Source organism: Narcine bancroftii, chromosome 5 (assembly GCF_036971445.1).
Source record: "Narcine bancroftii isolate sNarBan1 chromosome 5, sNarBan1.hap1, whole genome shotgun sequence".
Lineage (NCBI taxonomy): Eukaryota > Metazoa > Chordata > Chondrichthyes > Torpediniformes > Narcinidae > Narcine > Narcine bancroftii.
This window is the reverse complement of record NC_091473.1, coordinates 8928565-8945259: the sequence shown is the minus strand read 5'-3', so window position 1 is coordinate 8945259 and position 16695 is coordinate 8928565. Positions and strand designations below refer to the sequence as shown.

Below are 16695 nucleotides of genomic sequence, written 5' to 3'. Positions count from 1 at the left end.
CTGAACACAGATCCTCGGCACCCGCCCATCTGAGCTCCTGGCATCCCAGCCACAGACTCTCTCTTAGGCCTCAACGCCTGCCCATCCGAGCTTCCAAATGTGGACTTGCCACCCGGTACCCCCCATACGAGCTCCTGATGACTTGCACAACGAGGTACTCACCGTGGGTATGTTCTGTGGAAAATTCAATATTCCCCCCCAAAATTTGATCCAAAAAATTGGACCCAAAATCACCAATTACAGTTTACTTGATTATCCATCCTGATTCACCCTGATCTGTTGATTATTTTCAAAAAGTTCCATCACTGTTCTTGTGGAAAGCAGTGATTCCCTGACACGAATTTCATGAATAAAAGTGCAAGACTGTAAGCTGTAAAGTGATGAGGAATTTTCCTGGTTAACGTGGTTCCAGACTCCAGAGTGCTTTGGAAGATGACATTTGCAGTTTCTGCAGTATTCTGCCAGTCTGCATTCTTTTCCTCTGTTCCCTGACTAACATAGAGATGGCTTAACAGTTATTTTTATTTATTTTTACTTGGTACCAAACGGTTTTCAGATTTCAAGGCACCCACTTTCCTTCTGAATATCTTGATAATCATGTTTGATCTGATCTTGATATTTCCTGTAATGCTTTTCATTTCCCTCTTTTGAAGCTTTGAATTCGTGTATTCTTCTCCCCCACCCCTTTTCTCCCCCCCTCCCCGGTAGTATCTCCAGTAAGACCCCCAGTATCCAGCACCTATGGGGGATTGGTAGATGTTGGATAAGTAAATTTTCCGGTTGCTTGAGTTGTGTGTTGCGTGATTGGTGAACTGCCCATTCGAGGCGCCAATTTTAAACTTGCGCATTTTTTAACCTATTTGTTGTCTGCGATTTTTTTTTTTTTCTGCCAGTTGCTCGAATTCTGGATAACGAGGATTTTATTGTATTTGCGTTTGGTTGGATGATGCCCTTGTCCACGGGGATATTTTGAGGCTTTTAGAGCTCTTGCTCCTAAGGAATAGAAACTAATTCTGTTCCAAAATTATTTTTTGAATGCCATTTTATCCAATCCCCAGTCCCTGCATCATCATACGAAAATCAGCCACGCCAAAATCTCGAGTCTCTTGGAACGGTTTTGTGTTCAGTCAGTATAAACATTGCATTGAACATGTTTTGACCACTGTAAAACATTCATGCTCTGTTAACTAAATCAGGCTGTGTATTCATGAGCAATTTCAAGTGGCCTGCCTATTTGTGCTTTGGAAATATTATTGCAGAAAGTCTATTGTCCAATCGTACAAGAAATTTCAAATATAATTGAGGCCTGTGTTATTCTCGACATTACCCGATACTTGCCTCCTCTCTGCATTTGTGTATTCTACCACAATATCTGCTGCAAGGAACTAGAACATGATGTTAGTAACATGAAATCAGGGAGCCATCAGCCACTTCAAGCCATCTTAATTACCTTTGTCTAGCCTCCACCATCCTTTGCTTCATGACGATAGCTATTCTGCACCACTGAGTCTTTCCCTCACCCTGGATGCAGTTTCACATATGAACCATTGTCATTTATCTCCTGCAGGGAGCCAGCCAAACGAAGTTGGCACTGTGTGCTGATGCATTTATCCTTTGAGGTATCTGATTGTTTGATCCTGAGACTATTTGAATTGTTTGCCCGCCTGGGGAATAGCAACAATGCCCATACTGCTGAGCCACATTTGTACCCTTGCCCACTCTCCTGCTGCACTGCCAGGCCAATTTGTTGCTTCACCAGGCATAGCTTGTTCCTATGTCATCATTATAAGTTGTAGGAGTAGGCCCATTAGCCCATCGAGTCCGCTCCGCCATTCTAATTGTGAGCTGATCCATCCTCCCACTCAGCCCCACTCCCTGGCTTTCTCCCCGTAACCCTTGATGCCCTGACTAATCCTACCTGTCAATCTCTGCCTTAAATACACCCACAGACCTCACTTCCACAGCTGCCTGTAGCAACAAGTTCGACGGACTCATGACCCTCCGGTGAAAATTTATTTTCCTCTTCTGTTTTAAATTGATGTCCTTTTTATCCTGATGTGGTGCCCTCTTGTCCTGGAATTCCCCACCATGGGAAACATCCTTGCCACATCTACTCAGTCCAGGCCTTTCAGCATTCGAAATGCCTCTGAGATCCCCCTCATCCTTCTGTACTCCAATGAGTACAGTCCAAGAGCCAACAATTGATCCTCATTTGTGAATCATGCCCCGGCTGTCCATCTGAGCTCCTGGTACCTCGAGCCACTCAGGTTATATGTGCGTAATAATCGACCCCCTAAATTTTCCCAAAAATTGGTCAGCAAAATTCAACTATTACACGAGTAAATGTTATGTACATTTTGATTATTGAAACCAATACAAATTAGCAGTTTAAAAACTACCTGAATAAATATTATTGTATACATGTATTTCTTAATATTTATTTAAAAGTTTTGTATCAAAATGTGCATGTAAGAGTAAAAACATGTATGGAGTATTTTTTCATGTCTTGCCGCTCTCAAACATCTGAAGTTTCTTGTATGTAGTTCTTACCTTAAGCAAGTTTGGCCACCCCTGCTTTTGGGTATTCTGCTTGACGCCTCCCCTGTCCCTTAGAATGCGACAGCACAGAAAACGGGTCATTCAGCCCTTCTAGTCTGTGCTGACCATCGTTTCATGAGTCCTGCTCCCATTCCTTAACTCTCCGGACCTCTCCCATCCATATATCTATCCAATCTATTCTTAAAACTCAAGATTGAGCCAATATTTACCACTTCAGATGACAGCTCATTCCACACTCCCACCACTCTCTGATGAAGAACTTCCCCCTGATGTTCCCCATAAACCTTTCCCCTTTCAGCTTAAAACTATGACCCTTTGTATTTATCTCCCCCAATCTAAGTGGAAAAAGTCTATTTGCATCCACTCTACCTCTTATAATCTTGAAAATCCCTTATCAAATTTCCCCTAATTCTTCTTCACTCCAAGGATTAAAGTCTTAACCTGTTTAATCTTTCCCTGTAACTCAACTCCTGCAGACCCAGCAACATCCTAGTAAATCTTCTCTGCACTCTTTCAATCTTACTGATATCCTTCCTATAGTTAGGTGACCAGAACTGCACACAATATTCCAAATTTGGCCTCACTGATGTCTTAAACAACTTCCATGTAACATCTCAATTCCTGTACTCAATACTTTGATTTATAAAGGCTAAGATGCCAAAAGCTTTCTTTACAACCCTGTCCACCTGCGGCACCACCTTCAGGGAACAATGTATCTGTATTCCCAGATCTCTCTGCTCCTCCACACTCCTCAGTGCTCTTCCATTTACTGTGTATGCCCTACCTTGGTTTGCTCTTCCAAAATGCATCGCCTCACACTTGTCTGCATTAAATTCCATCTGCCACTTCTTAGGTCCATTCTACTAGTTGATCCAGATCCCTCTGCGAGCTTTGAAAATCTTTCTTGCTGTCAACAACGCCTCTGATCTTAGTGTCATCAGTAAACTGGCTGATCCAATTTACCACGTTATCATTCAGATCAATGCTACAGACAACAAGCAACAATGGTACCAACACTACTCCCTGAGGCACACCACTCATCATAGCAACTCGGAATTTTGAATTTTCTCCCCTTCCAAATAATATTCTGCCTTTCCATTTCTTGCACCAAAGTGCACGACCGCACACTTTCCAACATTTTGTTTAATCTACCAGTGCTTTGCCTATTTTTCTCATCTATCCAAGTCTCTCTGCAGCCTTTCCGTACCCTCAGCACCACCTGTACCTCTCTGCAGCCTTTCCGTACCCTCAGGACCACCTGTACCTCTCTGCAGCCTTTCCGTACCCTCAGCATCACCTGTACTTCTCTGCAGCCTTTCCGTACCCTCAGCACCTCCCGCTCTAGCCCCTGTAGTGTTTGGTCTGAGGTAAAAGTCTGTCAGCCACTGAGATCCAGCTCCCGAAGGAGGTGCTGCTGGTACATGTTCTTTGACTTCACTTTTGATCACATTTTCTCACAACAGCTTTATTTTGGCCCAGTATCAGTTTCAGGCTGTGTATTCTTGATCATTAAACCTGGCGTATAATGAGAGCAAATCTTCCGAGAGAAGAACATTATGGCAATAGCATCACTGCGCAAGGCAATCCTGTAGTTAACTTTTTCAATATCTGTACATAACAGCTCCCACTTTATTTTATGTTCTTATTGCTTTTGTAGATCATTCTTCATGATCATTACAGAACATTTTTTTAAAAACCTTATTGTTCCCTCAGAGGATTTTTTTTGAGGGGGGGGTGTTTACATTCTTCCTTTTTAATTGCCTTGAGCACCATTTGAACTTGTCTCTTCATGTCGCCTCGTCAACAGCCTGGCGTTGCTAAAGCCACTGCAGGTGTTCCATTTGCTTCTTTTTGAGCAATATGAAACTGTTTGGACAAGCTTTGTCGTTGTATTTTATTTGCCTGAGGCAATCCAGGGTGTTCCTGGGTGGGCTTTGGGTTTTACTGTCTGTTATTTTAAGTTCAGACGTACAGCACGGTAACAGACCCTTTCGGCCCATGGGCACGTGCCCACCAACCCCCCCCCCCCACACCGGTCCGCTTCGAACGATGGGAGGAAACCGGAGCCCCTGGGGAAAATCCATGGCAGACGCAAGGAGAGCATACAACCTCCTCACAGGGCGGGATTCGAACATGGGTGCTGGCGCTGTAACGCCATTGTGCTCACCACCTCACGATCCTTGCCATCCTTTTGGTTTGTGGGTAACTTCTCTCTTTCATCTTGCATGGCTGGGGATTTTCAGCTGGCAGCCCAAGATCCATCAGCCTCTGGCGACTCTCCCTGAAATTTTCCCCTTCTCCCCCGCAAAAAAAAACATATTTGTGACCCTTGAGGATAATAAATGCAATGTTCAAGAAGTAAACTTAATTGAATGCTATGTCGGCCTGCTGCTTCCCAACATTGTTATAATAGTATGGGTTTTTGTTTGAATGGGACAAAACAGCTTTGGTCTACTTGGCCAATCCTGCAGTGCCAAGAATGCAGGACCTTCATCTAACAATGGCGTTCATTGTGGAGCACCTCCAATCGGGTAGAAACGTCCCAAGGAATATCAGAGACAAGCTGCTAAACAAACTTGATCCCAAGCCAAGAAGAGGTTTAAGGCAGATGACCAAAAAGTGACTTGATAAGTAACAGGTATCCCAGAGCACCCAAAAGGAGGAAAAGGAAGTGAAGACTTGGATTTTACCAGCATGAAATGAAAGTACTGGAGGAAATCAAAGGATGATGATGTGGAAAGGTTTAATCGCCAGGATGGAAAATTGTAAAAATGTGCTTAATCTGCGGCCATGTAGGGTGAGGATCACCGGTAAAGGTGGTGAGTGAACAGGACTCCTCGTGAGTTAGGACAGCAGTGTGCAGGGTGTCGCGGGTTGAGAAGGGAAAGCTGAGCCAGAATATCCAGTCTGAAGCTGATGAGATCCTCATCCTCACCAGGTGACCTGAGGTCGAGATGTGGCTATGTAACGTGGCGAACAACTCTTCAAGGAATAGAGGGGAGCCTTTTTTTTTAATGGAGATGTAGGAGACTGCGAATGCGGAATCTGGAGTTCTGAAATGTCAACCATCCCTTTTCCTCCACAGATGCTGCTTGGCCTACTGAGTCCTTCTATCGGTTTGCTTTGAGCTCCAGCATGTAAATAATTGTGATCTAATAAATGGTCTATACATTGTAGCTGTATGCCATCTAGTCCTGGTTCTGTCCTCTGGGCTAGCCTGGGAATTGGGAAAGGACATTCTGCCTTGGGGATCGACACCCTCTTCGTCTTGTTTTGCATCATAGCCAATCCCAGCATTCATGGAGCTCTCGACTCCTTAATACTGACCCATCTCTTTTTGAATTTGCTGCAGTCCCAGTTCCTTGACGGAATACTTCTGTGAGCAAGTGCGCTCCCACACAGGCCAAGCTTTCCTCTCTAAGGATTTTCTTTTTATTCCCCTCTATTATCAGGTGAATGCTGCTTCTTCCCCTCCAATTCCGTTAATGGCCTTACTTTAACTCCTTATAACCTTGATTTCAACAGCAGCGGAAACCAGACTTGCTTTCGACTTTGACAAAGGGTTAAATATTCACCTCTCGGGACCCGGCCAATTGGAAGTTCTGGCTCCGAGAAGTTGAAGGGATCCCGTTGAATATATAAAGCCGATATTTTTGTCAAGGGTGTTTTGCTGGTCCCACCCAGCAAATGAATGCTGCTCTGTCAGGGTTCCTGACAAAGTATAGCACACACTGGTCCCACTGAGGATGAACGGACAAAAGTCCGGTGTGTGAAAGAAACCCAGCTCTTGACCAAACAGCGCCAAGTCTGGTGGGCAGCTCGAAAAGTCCAGGGTTTTGACAAATATTTGATCAGCTGCGTGGATTACTCACTGACTTGTAGATGGGGTCTCTCAGGCTGTTATCTGGTTTTGTGTTTTAATTGAAAGGCTGTCTGTTGAGGGATCAATAAGAAGCCTCTTGTTGGTTTAGTGCTGTAGAAGTCTAAGGAACTCAGGATGTTTTGTGCAGAGGAATTGCAAAATTCCAATCTACAATTATTGTTGCGGTTTGAAGTGGTACAGCTGTAGTCTTTCAGATCTGTAGCTAACTTTGTTGACTCTAAACTTTTCCACCCAACTCCCAAAATAATTTTCATGAAAACTTTTTTTTCCCTTGTTGGTTGGAGCCAGGATTTTCTTTTTTTTTCCCCATGATTTGTTTGAAGGATGTGGGTACCCTGGCAAGGTACACCTTTGTTGCCTGTCCCTCACTTCCCTGTCATCAGCGTGCCAAAGGGTGGCTGAGGGAGAAGTAGCAGTGGGTCTGGAGTTATTCTCTGCCTGCTCAGAGGCAGCACAGCTGAACCATTTTCCTGAATCAGAGTTCTTGTAACAGACCCTGGAATTTTTACTGCAAATCTATATAATTACTTGAATTTAAAATCCCCAGCTTCTGCTTCTGTGTCTCCAGTATGAAGGTTGTCATTAAATCACCAAACTATCAAAACCCACCTTTTCTCAGTCTCTCTTGGTCCCTATCAGTTTGTCTCTCTGTCTCTATTTGTGTCTCTGTGTGTGTGTCTCTCTGACTCTCTCTGTGACACGCTATCTGTGACTCTCTCTGATTCTCTCTGTCTAAGGCACTTTCAAGTGGCCAAAATCCCCAGTTGCAAAGCCGCATTTTATGCCAATATGTGGCTGTCGGGAGGCCACTTGAAAGCGCAGGAGGTACCTGCGAGGCGAACATTATAACCCTCCTCCAGGAGGGATAATCGCCAGAGTACTGAGGCCCCCCCCCCCCCGCACATGAATGCAACCGCTAAGGGGATGACAGTCAGCTGGCGAGCACCTGACAGCTCCCCTTCCAGCTGTCTGCACCCCACCAGTGCGGGACGTCAGGACAGGGGCAGCCGGCGTGGGCTGTCAGCGTGGGGACGTCCCTGCACTAATGCCGCTGCCCAGCTCTCCCAGCATCCTGACATGGCTCCCCATGCCCACTCTCCAAATGGCCCGGCGTGGGTCCCCACACTGTGGAGAGGCTGGCGCGGGCTGTCAGTATGGGGATGTCCTGACACTGATGCCACTGCACAGCTCTCCCAACAGCTCATCGTGGGTTCCAATGGCCTGGTGTGGGTCCCCATGCCCGCTCTCCCAATAGCCCGGTGTGGGTCCCCATGCCCGCTCTCCCAATGGCCCAGCATGGATCTCCACACCGTGGGGAGGCTGGTGCGGGCTGTCAGTGTGGGGACGTCCCTATACCGCTCTCCCAACGGCCCGGCGTGAGTCCCCATGCCTGTTCTCCCAATGGCCCAGCATGGATCCCCACACTGTGGGAAGGCTGGCACGGGCTGTCAGTGTGGGGACGTCCCTATACCGCTCTCCCAACGGCCCGGCGTGAGTCCCCATGCCTGCTCTGCTAATGGCCCAGCATGGGTCCCCACAATGGGGAGGCCGGCGTGGGCTGTTGGTGTGGGGGCTCATGTCAGGCTGTTGGGGGTGTAGGTGTGGGGGCTCATGTTGGGCTGTTGGGAGAGCTGGGTGGTGGTATCAATGTGGGGATGTCCTGGCGCTGATGGCCTGAGGCAGCCACCCCACATTGTGGGGACTCCTGTCAGGCTATTGAGAGAGCTGGGCAGTGGTGTCAGTGTGGGGACATTCCCGCGCTGATACCCTGCGACGGCTATCCCAGCTCTGACAGCCAGCCATCCCAAACCTGACAGCCCGAAGGGACAGGTGCTGGAGTGCGCTCAGAGGCGCATTCTGTGCAGCTGTCCCTTCAGGTGTCCAGCGCTGCGCTTTTAGTGCTGCCACCTGAACGGCAATTCGAAGGGCCGCTTCCGCTGGCGCATTTTTGGCGGAGAATGTACCTGAAGTAGCCTTCTGTCTCTCTGACTCTCTCTGTGACACACACTCTCTCTCTCTCTCTCTCTCTCTCTCTCTCTCTGACTTTCTCTGGTTCACTCGCACTCTCGGTCTGTCTCATATGTAATTTTGAAGATGGCTGCTGTTTTGCTGCTCCATCTGCTGTTATTTTTTTTTAATTTAAATTTAATTTGGAGCTGTAGCAGGGTAACTAACCCATCCTTCTGGCCCAAGAGCCTGTGGTGCCAAAATATATACCTAAAGTCCCCATATGTTTCTGGAGGGTGGGAGGAAACTGGAGAAAACCTGCGCAGACACGGACAGAATTGACAAACATCTTACAGACAGCGCGGGATTCGAACCTGGGTCGCTGGCACTGGGCTAATCATTGCACTAGCCTTGCTGCCCTTGTTTGGTTTAATAGAGCTGCTTTAAGTTAAATGCTCGAGATGCCATGCTGTCCGAGGGTACAGAAGAGTTGACTGAATTAATGTCTCTCTATCTCTGTCCCTACTCCCGCCTGTCTGAATGAACAGAATGGGCCTGGTATAACGTCTTAGGTCACTGGTTCTCAAATTTTTCTTTCCACTCACATACCATATCCCTATCCCATTGGTGCTCTGTGATTAATAAGGGATTTCTTAAGGTGGGATGTGAGTGGAAAGTTTGGAAACCACTGTTTTAATCATCCCTAATTGACTCGTTATGTGCACGGTTTCAGAACTCCAAAGGAAATGGGCCAATGACAATTTTTCTCAAGCAAAATATTTCAGTAACAATTGGGTCTAGAGCAGTAGTTCTCAACCTTCCCTTCTCACGCACACCCACCTTAAGCAATCCCTTACCAATCACAGAGCATTGATGGCATAGGGATTACTTAAAGTGAGATGTGAGTGGAAAGGAAAAGGTTGAGAACCACTGTGACCTTGCTGGAAGTTGTCATTTCCTCAGTCTTACACCTGAACATGAAAGCCTCTGAATCCTGATGCCCTGAGGGGAGGTTTGACGTATACAGAATTTATGAGGGGATATAGATAATCTTTTTCCTCTGAGGTTAGGTGAGATAAGAACTGGAGGACAGGGGTGAAATGTATAAAAGGATCATTCAAGGGACAGACAATGGTGGGAGGGTGGGACGATCTGCCAGCTGAAGGGTGAATGCAGACTTGATTTAGACATTTAAGAAAAATTTGGATAGTAACATGGATGGGAGGTGAATGGAGTCCTCTGGTTCGGGTGCGGGACACTGGGGCACAGCAGGATAATAGTTTGGCATGGTTTAGATGGGATGAAGAGCCTGTTTCTGTGCTGTCATGTTCTCCGGTTCCATCCACCTGTACCAGAGAACATCTGGTTACTGTGGAAAAAAATAAATGATCTCTTGAAGGAGGAGGGAAAGAAAGACAAGGGTACAAAATTAGTGAAGAGGGACACTGGCTTGCAGGATCAAGCATGTGGAGTTCCTTCCATCTGCAAGATGATACATCTGCAGAAGTCCAAAGTTTTTTCCCCTGGGTTTCCACGCTGCCTGTTCCAGCTTCTTCCAGCCCCGCTCTTCTGTCTGATGATGGGGAGCTTGAGTCAGTCTCACCGCTGATCAATTCAGCTAGAAGGCCACTTAAGCATAAAAGACAAGGTGCTGGAATCTGCAGCAAAAAAAATCCCCATCTGCTCAAGTACTCAGCAGATTCCCTGCTGGTTCCTGTACTGGTGAAGTACTCAGCAGATTCCCTGCTGGTTCCTGTACTGGTGACCTTTGTCTGCACTTTACACCTCTGTTCAGCTGTTTCTCACTCCACTCTATCCAACTCATCTCCCTTCACATGACCACAATTTTAAAAAAATCTATCTCCCTTTGTCTGGCATTTGTCAATCAGTTGCCTCTGTCTCCCCATTTGTCTGTCATTCGTCACCCCTCCTCCCCTGTCTCCTGCTCAGCCCACAGTCACAGTGAAGGGTCCAGACTGGAAACGTTGACCATTTTTCTCCCACTGTTGCTAATCGGACCTGCTGTGTTTCTCCAGCAGATTTTTTTGGCTCAAGATTTGGCCTCTGCCCTTTAGCCAGTTGCTCCACTTCAAGGAAGCACGTCAGTGGTGAGATGGATTGAGGCATGTGTTTGGTTCCCTCAATTAAGTTACAACACTGGTGAGGCCATTTGATTTCTTAATGGACATTTTAAAAAAAGTTGAAGGTAATGGCAAGGCATAATATTGCTGGTTTGGCTAGATCCTGGGACCTTTATTTTGTCGTTTCCAGTGTCATCCCCGTACATAGAACCGTAGAACACCACAGCTCAGAAACAGGCCCCTTTGGCCCTTCTAGTTCGTGCTGAACTTTTTTTGCCTTGTCCCCCTGACCTACACCCAGTCCATAACCCTTCATACCTCTCCCATCCATGCACTTAATAGCCTGCATACGCCTGAGATTGTCGGATCTCAGAAGCTAAGCAGGCTCAGGACTGGTCGGTACTTGGAGGGGAGACCGCCTGGGAACACCAGGTTTCTGCGAGGGGCGCTGGACAAAGTGGCGACTCTCTCTTACGGTAGACAAAATTCAAAGAATTTCACGGATGTTACATTCTGTGAGAATAATGGAACCTTTACCTTTAAATTCTTCTTAAATGTTGAAATGGAGCCCACATTCACCACTTCAGCTGGCAGCTCGTTCCACACCCCCATCCCACCCTTAACCCATGTCCTCTGGTTTGTATTCCCCCCCTTACCCTCAGTGAGAAAAGCCTATCTACATTTACTCTCTCTATCTCCCTCATAGTTTTAAACACCTCTATCAAATCTCCCCTCATTCTTCTACGCTCCGAGAATAAAGTTCTAGCCTGTTTAACCTGTTCAATATAATCCTATTAAAATCTATGCTGGCCAATCACAGGCAAGTGATTAATATGTTGTGCAGCAGGCACTTGATGCTTGAAATTAACACGAGTTAATCAGTGACTGAAAGAGAATCCTCATGAATTCTTATTGATGTGAAGCACCGCCCCTTGGGTCCTGATGTATAGACCGACTGGTATGGTAGAAGTCCTAAAATCTGGACTGCTCTGGGATTGGGTCGGTCTGGATTTTCCAGAATCTCGGACAGCACTTTTAAAATTCAAATTGAAGGAGGAATAAGGAGATGAACAGGTAAATTTGGATAGTTCACTCATCAAAGCTAACAAGTTGAAAGAAAAATAAAGTCGACCAGCATGGTCACTTGTTGCAGCTGTGCATCTGTGGTGCCTTATGCGCACTCGCATGCTCACAGAAGCCCACCAAATTTAAAACGTTTGAAAATTTTCAAAAAATCCAATGCTCAGACAGGCCAAATTCTGCCATCTGGAATTTTGGACTTCTGCTGACCCAGTCGTCTCTACGACAGGGCCCGAGGGGCAGTGTTTTGCATCAGTAAGATGAGAGTGATGAGAGAGCAGGAGAATATAATTGGATCAGTGTAAAATGATTGGCGCTAACTTGCTGGACCCTAGAGCATGTTACCGTGCTGTGTTTCACAATAGGCGCTTTTAGACTGTCGCACCTGCGTGGCTCTCCTGGGAGCCAGGTGCGTTTAATGGGTTGAAGATTCTCCCAGCACCTTTTAACCTTCAAGGGGATCACCCCATTAAATCGCCAACCCAGCGATTTAAGGGGGTTCTCGCCCCCCCCCCCCCCCACCCACCCATGATGACGCACTCACTGGATGAAATGAAGTAAAAAGATTTTACTCTTCCTGGGAAGCACATTTAAACCACGATCTAATATCCCCTTTCCTGACCTGCACTGCTAAGTTCCTTGAACTGGGCACTAACCTGCTGCCTGGTGACGCGCGCATTCAAGTGCTGATGCCACTGGAATAATTGGGTCTGCCATTTTCGTTTTCAAGCCGTCGGTGGACGCGACCTAGATAAGTTTAACTGGGTTCCCTGAGGTAGGGCAGGGACCCGGTTGACGTTGGACGATGCTGACCGGGTCTGAGCCTTTCAAGCTGCCTTGTGAATGGGGTGCTAACTGGGCAAACTCTCTGGTTAACCCCATTGTACAGCTTGAAAGCACCTAATGATTCTACGACTCTCTCATCTCTCCAGGGATTAGCCTAGCCTGATGTGCAACACCTCTTGTTTTGCTTCACATTTGCAGTGCTTTATTTTCAGCATTTTGGGAGGGGGAATAAAACTCTAAGGATTTGTGATTTGGCTTTGTGAGTTCCTGCAAAACCCCATAATGTTGTCTTTTCTTGGTTACAGATCTCTGTGCGTGGGGGTCAGCGCCAATGACAAGTCGGGCAGTGCAGGGGTGATGCACCTGTCCGGAAGTAGGGGAGAGACAAATGGTAAGCAAAACTTCCTTTCTCGGGATAATGAAGGAAAATAAAGCTGGGAATGGCAAGGGGAGGCTGACTGATCGCCAAACTGGGTTGGCTCGATCATCTACCTCCCAGCTGTGAGCAATACTGGAATGCAAGATTTCCCCAGGACTATTTTGGATGTGCTGTGAGGGAGTTTCACTTTGATGCCTGTGGACAGGATGGTTTGGCAGCAGGTCGTGGTTTGCATTTGGATTCCCCAACTTCACCTGCCCTACAATCTCCCTGAGACCTTGTGCAGTTCTCCTTGAATCTGCTGCTTTCCTCCCACATCCTGGGGTGAGGCAGGGATTGGGGGGAGTAGTAGAAGAACTGGGGTTGGCCGATTGGGCTGGTGAGAGAGAACAGGTTATGGGGAAGCTGATTGGACTGTTCTGAGACCAAGCATCAAATTGATGGGTGCCTTGGACCTTCCAAGTCATTAACAAATGCAGACAATATAAAAACTAAATTTGATGTTTCTGGATCACCTGTTGATTAGTTAATGGAATCTAATTTTGGATTTTTGGGCTTGCCTGTCACGCCTTGCTATGCATTATAGAACATAGAACAATACAGGACAGTACAGGCCCTTGATGTTGCACTGACCCATATATTCTTTACTTTAAAAAAAAGTACTAAACCCTCTTTACCCTATAACCCTCTATTTTCCTTTTGTCCATGTGTCTAAGAATCTTTTAAATGCCCCCAATGTTTCAGCCTCCACCACCATCCCCGGCAGGGCATTCTAGGCATCCACAACTCTCCATATAAAAGGAAATCTTACCCCTGATGTCTCCCCTAAACTGCCCTCCCTTCACTTTGTACACATGTCCTCTGGAGTTTGCTAATCCTGCCCTGGGAAACAGGTGCTGGCTGTCCACCCTATCTAAGCCTCTCATAATCTTGTAGACCTCTATCAAGTCTTCTCTCATCCTTCTGCGGTCCAAAGAGAAAAGTCCCAGCTCTTCCTAATTTCTTGCATCCGTGTGATTGATTTGTGGAGTTGTGTGAGACGAGGTTCCATTACCTATGACAACTTCTCTGCTCCGCCTTCTGCAGGGACTGCTTGCTCCCTCTGTGACACCCCCATCCGCTCGTGCCTTCCCACTAATCGCCACCTTGGTCCCTACCCCTGAAGGGCCACACTTGCATCCACACCACCTCCCTCATTACCCCAAACAGTCCCTCCAAGTGAAGCAACACTTCATTTGTGAATCTGCGGGGGTCATCTCCTGCCTCCGGTGCTCCCATTGTGGCCTTCTCTGCATTGGAGAGACTGGACGCAGACTGGGAGATTGCTTTGTTGAGCACCTTGGCTCTGTCGCAGCAATAGTGTGGATCTCCCAGTGGCCACCGATATCAATTCCACATCCCACTCCCTTGCCAACATGGCTGTCCATGTTCTCGCGCATTGCCAGACTGGGGCTACCTGCAAATTGGCAGAGAAACACCTAATATTCTGTCTGGGCACTCTCCATATGGATGGCATTAACATCGACCTCGTTTCCTTTAGGCCACTCCCCTGTCTCTTCTCCCATCCCCATTCCTACTCCCTCTGCCTCCTTTGCTCCATCTCTCCACCCCCCTACCCTCACCATTCAGGGAACTGTCCCTTCCCCCATCACATCTCAGCTGTTTTCCTGTGCTTTCCCACGTTAATCTTACCCATGATGTACTCCCCCACCCCTCCTCCTGCCATTTGATTCAGGCCCCTGCCTACTTTTTTCTCATACCTTGATGAAAGGCTCAGGCCTGAAGCAGCGGTTACGAATCTTCATCTTTGCCACCTAAAGAACACTGCGTGATTTGCTGAGTTTCTCCAGCATTTTTGTGTAAACTTGAATCCCATTGGGTCAGCTGAGGTTTTTTAAATTTCAAATAGTTCTGGGGTGTGGGAGAAAGGAATTAGCTGTAATCATGACCTGTGAAAAGAGCAGGTTGTTAAAAATCCATGTGGTGGGCAGATTTCCTGAACATAACCTTCTGGAGAAAGTTCTTGAGCCAGAGGTTCGTGGATTTGTGGAATTCGTGAAACTTCCAGCTGTGGAGGTCTAATCATTGGGGGAGATTGACAGGTATCTAATTAGTCAGGGAAAAGGCCGTAAATTGGAACAAGATGTGAGAATGGTTTAGCTCAGGGTGGGGTCGCGGACCGGACTCGATGGGTCGAATAGCCTGCTTCTGTTCCTTTATCTTGTGGATTGGCCAATTGATACAAAGATGGCCGGGTAGGAAACCGGGTGCGAGTTGGACACAGATTGTGAAGGCCTGTAGATGGGTCATTGTACGTGGACAAATAGAAGTGTAATGTGGGGAAGATGAGGTAGGAATCTTTGTCTTTATTACAAGGGGGATGGGTAACAAAAATCTGGTTCCAGCTTTACGGGGCCTTGATGATGACCGAGAGAACAGCTTTGACTTTCTGCACATTATTTTTGTTCTTAAATTATTAGTTTAACATTTTATTTAATAAATTTAAAACCACATTCATACATACATATTGAATAAAAGTATACATAAAGAAAATACATGTGTATGCCACCTCTCATCTATCCTACCCTCCCCAGTCCCCACCCACTAATCGTAACTAATTAAAAAAAAAGGTCAATAAAAATTATTAATTTAATGCATATACTAATGAAGTTGAGAGTTACCAGTGGGACGGGTCTGCAAGGGTCTCTTACATCTTCAAACCAAGATGTTGTAAATATGGGCTCCATACTTTCAAGAAAAAAAAAGATATTTATTACATAGATTGTTATTTTATCAAGTTGAATACAAGAACACCATTCTGCATACCACCTCTTCATCTCTAAATCCGTACCCGATTTCCAAGTAATGGCTATGTACTTCCTAGAAACGGCTAAAGTCAATCATAAAAATTCAATTTGATACATAGTTAATCGTAGTTTAATACTAACCACTTTAATATTACCCAACAAAAAGAGCATTGGATCCTGTGGGAGTTTAACTTTTAGTATTTTCTCCAAAAAATCTTTAACCCGTAACCAGAAAGGTTTTACCCGAGAACATTCCCAAGTAGAGTGAAAAAAGGAACCAACCTCCTGGCCACATCTAAAACATAATCAGATAATGTTAAATTGAACTTATTTAGTTTTTGAGGAGATAAATGTAATTGACGTAAAAAATTATTTTGAACTAATCAATATCTTGTGGCAGCCTGTGGCCCGCGTCTCGGGCCAACACAGGAAATGGCCGTTGAACGTGGCGACCAGCAAAGTATCATGCGGGCTGAAACACCCGTCTCCATAGACCACCAGCAGAGCGGTAAAACTGGCCAATCACCACTGGTAGATTGCAGAGGACCCAATTGGTGCCCAGGGATCCGAGGTAGCCAATCAGCAGCCGACCCCCTCAAGCCACGCCCCGGTGGTGACGCTACTGAGCTGACCATAAAAGGCAGAGCTGCCACTGAATAAACTCGGTGTTGAATACACTCTACTGGTGTGTGTGTGTGTGTGTGTGTGTGTGTGTGTGTGTGTGTGTGTGTGTGTGTCTTCTGTGGATTCGAGCTACAGCCTTAGGCCTATAACCGAGATCTATAGCCTAGCTGTAGCCGTAGTGACCTCGCTACAATCTAACATAAATAATTTTCATCATACTTTCTGTACATCATTGTTTCCAGTCATTTTCATTTATTTGTCTATTTAAATCAACCTCCCATCTTAATCTTGATTTTATGAATTCCTAACCTGGGAGCAAATTTTTGAAGTAATCTATACATCTCTGAAATAAACTTATTGATACCCCCTTTACTTATCGATATTTCTAATTCGTTCTGCCTAGGTAATATTAAATCATGCCATAACTTGTCAACCAAGAAAGCCCAAACTTGATAATAACAAAAAAGAGTATTATTAGGGGCATTAAATTTCTCTTTCATTCGTTGAAAAGTAATACATTTATTAACATCAAAACAATCCTCTACTTTC

General features: G+C 46.0%; 1 protein-coding gene across 14 annotated transcripts in view; it reads left to right on the top strand.

The window, feature by feature from the left end:
- The window catches only part of LOC138763089 (plexin-B1-like), a 300451-nt gene that overhangs the window by 161777 nt on the left and 121979 nt on the right, over nucleotides 1–16695 (top strand). For 13 of the 14 annotated variants that reach the window (XM_069936701.1, XM_069936698.1, XM_069936695.1 and 10 more), the window contains one exon: nucleotides 12642–12727. The gene's annotated coding sequence lies outside the window, so the exon portion shown is untranslated. Of the gene's footprint in view, nucleotides 1–10468; nucleotides 10550–12641; nucleotides 12728–16695 lie in introns of those variants that run through there. The other variant, XM_069936704.1, reaches the window with a different exon arrangement.